This window comes from Megalopta genalis, unplaced genomic scaffold (genome assembly GCF_051020955.1).
Source record: "Megalopta genalis isolate 19385.01 unplaced genomic scaffold, iyMegGena1_principal scaffold0037, whole genome shotgun sequence".
Classification (NCBI taxonomy): domain Eukaryota; kingdom Metazoa; phylum Arthropoda; class Insecta; order Hymenoptera; family Halictidae; genus Megalopta; species Megalopta genalis.
Window position 1 is genome coordinate 1680464 of NW_027476106.1, and position 5058 is coordinate 1685521.

Below are 5058 nucleotides of genomic sequence, written 5' to 3' on the forward strand. Positions count from 1 at the left end.
GGTCACCTTAGTTTCCTATCGAATAAAAACATTTCTCGCAATTTTTATCGATGCACTTTGTTCCCGTCGAAGTACCGAACAACTTTTATTCGAAACATTTTTTCGTCGGATCGGCCTAAATGCCTCGGAAATCGTAGCGAAACCGTTACGATGAACACCCTATACATATATGTATGTATATGTGAAGTTACCGGAAAGATGGCGAGGAAGGTCATCGAACGGAATGGAAAATATTTGACCGATTAATGTTCGTTTCTTATGCAGAAAAAATTCAGTTTCGTTTCACGTTGAAATACCGAAATTATTACCGCGACCGTGGACCGCAGTCGCAGAGATCAGCGCGGTCTACCCGGCGACCTACTCGACGCATGAAAAATCGGGCGCGACAGTGTTTGCGCGGCGCGGCCGGCTGTAAAACATTCGGTTTGCGGCTCCGACGCGTCACCGTCGACGACGCGCGCGACGGACGCGCATTTTTCACGCCGCCGCCGCCGCCGCCGTCGCCGCCGCCGCCGCACAGTGTCGGCCGTCGATGGACGAAATTAAAAAGAAAATGTCACCGCTTCGAATCTATTGAAAATTATACAGAGTATTCGGAATATCGTGGTACAAGCGGCAAGGGGTGATTCTACGAGCCAAAATAAGTCGAGAAAGAGGAATAACATTTTTTGATTGAAGGCTCCGTTTTTGAGAAAAATTAAGTTGAAAAAGTAATGCTTATTGAATAGGAATGAACTGGCGCGTCTGATCATGATTTACCATTTCTACTTGCCGCGTGTATTACAAGCCACGCGAACTCGACTGCTGCATCTTGCAACACAGTTTCCTCGAGAACGGAGCCTTAAATAAACAAATGTTATTGCTCTATCTCGGCTTAGTTTTGCATGGAGAATCACTCCCTTGCCGGTTGTACCATGATTTTCCGGACACCCTGTATGTACGATGCGTTAAAGTGTTGAAATAATTGTATTTGACAGCGAGAAATAGAGAAAGAGAAATCGAGAGAGAAAGAGAGAGAGAGGAGGGGAGAGAGAGAGAAATCGAGAGAGGGAGAAAAAAATCGAGAAAGAGAGAGAGAGAAATTGAGAGGGAGAGAAAAATCGAGAAAGAGAGAGAGAGAAATTGAGAGAGAGAGAGAGAGAGAAATTGAGAGGGAGAGAAAAATCGAGAAAGAGAGAGAGAGAAATTGAGAGAGAGAGAGAGAGAGAGAGAGAGGGGGGAGAGAAATTGTGAGGGAGAGAAAAATCGAGAGAGAGAGAAATTGAGAGAGAGAGAGAGAGAAATTGAGAGAGAGAGTGAAATCGAGAGAGAGAGAGGGAGAGAGAGAAATTGAGAGAGAGTGAAATCGAGAGAGAGAGAGAGAGAGCGAAATTGAGAAAGAGAAATCGAGAGAGAGAAAGAAATTGAGAGAGAGGGAGAGAGAGAGAGAGAGAGAACAACTGGAAATAACAAGAGAGAGAGAGAGAGAGAGAGAGAGAGAGAGAGAGAGAGCAGCGAGAAAAAGAGAGCGAGATGTGATCGCACTACGCGCGGTCTAACGATGACAATAAATTGACAACGGCGACCGTGACGTGGAATGGGGGGGGGGGCGACGCGGTTATTAACCATTAAGAAAACTGCGGGAAAAGAGCGGACGAGGCGGTTCGCCGGACGGCTCGAAATTAGAGCTGTCTTCCTCCGCCGTTGTCTAATAAATCATGAGATTCCGAAGAATTAATGGCGGGGTTATACCGACGGAACGCGATGAATCGCCGGGCTTGGTAAATATTCACTGGCACTATGAATTCAATCGGCCGGCTGCTCGACCGCAACACGCGAGCCTGCCACAGACTCGTTGATTGCGGATTCGAAAATATCGTGCGGAATTCATTTGTTAAACATGAGTGTGATTACTTTCTGCTGTTCCGCTCGGTATTGTTTCGAGGAAACCGAAGGGGGCCGGTGGAGACGCACGAGCGTCGAGAAAACGGGCGGCGATCGTGTTTTTTCTAGCTTTTTTTAATTGAAAAGAGGGATTCGAATCTTCCTTAATTTGTTTATTTTATATAATATGTTTTGTATGTGATGTATTACATGTGATATTATTATATATTTATTATATTTATTTATTTATTTATACATTATACCTATATGATATGATGTTTGATATATAATATGATATTATGATATATTAAATAGTTATTATAAATATATATATATTAAATAATTATTATTTAATATATTATACAATATGATATGATATATTTAATATATTATATATAATATTATACATATATTTAATATATTGTATATGATATTATACATACATTTAATATATTGTATATGATATTATACATACATTTAATATATCATGTATGACATTATGATATATTTAAAATATTATATATAATATTATGTGTCGTATTTAATATATTATATATGATATCATTTTATATACGTAATATATATGATATTATTACATATTTAACATATTATACATGACAATATAACCATGGGCAAACGAAAAGAATGACAGGCGCGAAATAAAAAAAAAGATTGGTGCGTTTCGTCCTAGGCCCGCTAGTGGACTCATCGGTAAGGCATTTCTAGCGGGCCCTGCCTTAGACGCGGAGATCTCTCAGGATGACAGTTGAGAGAGAGACCTCTAAAGGAGAACACGGTAGTGGGGGAAATATATGCGCGCAACTGCCTACTTCAGAGCCGTTAAACGCGCGCGTCTTTGCACGCGTATCGAAAGCGGCCGGGAGTTTGTGTGGTGATGTGTATCCCTCGTGCGTGTGTCCGTCGATCCATTGGATTATTCTCTGTTTCAACGACGGCGACACGTGTGACGTGGGACGTGAGAACGTCGCATAGTGTCCGTTGGTCGCAAAGAGAACGAGACGACGACGGTTATCACACACCTGGGAAGTGTAAATTGTTTGAAGGTTAATGGCCTCCGGTTACTTCAGTCTGCAGTTGCACCCATTTTTCCTCCTTGCTCGTTGTTGCTCCATATGCTATATTGCTGCTGTTGTTTTGGCTCCCACATGGTTATTTATATTCCACATTCGTCGAATTTTTGAGACAACGTTGCGGATATAATATATGGAAGGAGCGCCAAGAGATATAGGGGAAAGGAAAGAGAAGGCGCGTCCGCCGGCGTTTCGTCCCGGATCCGCTAGAGGGACTCGTCGGTAAGGCTTTCTAGCGGACCCTGCCTTAGACGCGGGGATATCGGAAGAACGCTCGGAGCGGTATATATACGAATCGGTGACGCATCAGGTAGCTGCGGGCGAAGGTATCCATCTGTCGGCGAGAGCTGTAAGTTGTATATATATATATATAAAACTATATAACTTATATATATAGATATATAGAATTTAGATTTATATTATTATATATATTATATATTTAGATATATAGAATTTAAAATATTATATATATATAGAATAACTATATAACTTATATATTATATAGATGCGCAGGTAGCCCTCCTATGACGTGACAAAGCCATCGTACGATCGCCGAGAAGATTGTAGTTTAGCGGCCATTTTCTAACCATTTGGGACCCGAACGTAGTGGGCCGTCCTCTGTCCCCACGAAATTTGTAGTGGGCCGTCCTCTAGCCCCGTAAAATTTGTGAGTGGGCAGCGGCCATCTTGCCGAAAATGGGTCCTGCGCATAAACAAGACGCTTGATATCATGAATCGGCGAATTACTAAATTAGTAATAGAGTAATTTAGTAATTCAGTAATTCGGTAATTCAGTTATTCAATAATTCAGCAATCGAATCATCTAATGATTTAGTAATAATTCAGTGATTTAATAATTTAATAATTCAGTAATCTAATAATTTAGTAATTCAGTACTCTTCAGTAATTTAGTAATTCAGTAATTCAGTAATAGATATAGTAATTTATTATTTCAGTAATTCAGTACTTTAGTAATTGAATAATTCAGTAATTCAGTAATTTAATATATATAATTCAGCAATTCAGAAATTGAGTAATTGAGTAATTTAATAATATAGTAACTCTGTAATTTAATAATTTAGTAATTCAGTGATTTAATAATTTAATAATTCAGTGATTTAACAATTTAATAAGTTACTAATTCACTACTTTAGTAATATATATATATTGAATAATTCAGTAATTTACTAATCCAGAAATTCAGTAATCCAGTAATCTAATAATCTAATAATGTGATAGTTTAGCAAATCAGCAACATAAAATAATACAATATTTCAGTACTTTATCACCGTTTCGAAATTTTCGCTTAGTCGCAAAATTCAGAACCCGGAACAAACCATTTCCGGCAACCGCAACTTCCCCCCTGAGCCATACATCTTCCACGAATTAGGATTCCCGTTGTTTTCACAGACCCGTCGCCCCCCGAAACAAGACACACGAGCACCGCCGGTTCGTTTGCCCTTGTCTTCGGTAATCAATGCTCCTAATATCCCGACTAAACAGCAGCACCCCCCCCCCCCCCCCTCCCTCTTGTTTCGCACCGCACGGCCGGCCAGCCTGCGGTCCAACGGAGCCGCATTCCGGGCACGTTCCACGTTCGGACAGAGGCTGCTCTCCCACGGTTTTTACCATAGCACAGGGGTGTCAAACTCGCGGCCCGAGATGAACATTTTTGCGACCCAGTCAATATATCCGACGGAAAGTAAAACTAAAATAGAAATGTGAATTAGAAATTTTGAAAGTAGTCTCGGCCAATAAAATTTCTCCCGAAATAGGAAAGATAGTATCAGAGAAGAGACGTCAAGCATCAGGACGTAAACAATAATTTAACTTTATATATGTGTTTATTACAATGTACTAGTCAAAATAAAAATATTTGTTTCTATGAACATTGATTTTTCTTTTTGCGGCCCACCTAAAGTTAAGCATTGTTTATTTGGCCCAAGTTAGCTTTTGAGTTTGACACCCCTGCCATAGCATATCGATCCGTCCGCTTTCTTCTTTCCTTCCGTCGTCATGCACCTCCTCCGCGTTTTTCCCGCTCTCATCGCGCCTCGGGCAAGATTTATCGCCCCGAGAGCCGACCATCGTGACCGGCGAAACG

General features: G+C 40.7%; 1 long non-coding RNA gene across 1 annotated transcript; it reads left to right on the plus strand.

Moving 5' to 3' along the window:
* The first annotated feature begins 2730 nt into the window (after positions 1 to 2730).
* LOC143261124 (uncharacterized) lies at positions 2731 to 4843 on the plus strand. The gene is made up of 2 exons (XR_013035341.1): positions 2731 to 3303; positions 3460 to 4843. It is a non-coding gene; the product is annotated as an uncharacterized LOC143261124 (long non-coding RNA).
* The last annotated feature ends 215 nt before the right edge of the window (positions 4844 to 5058 follow it).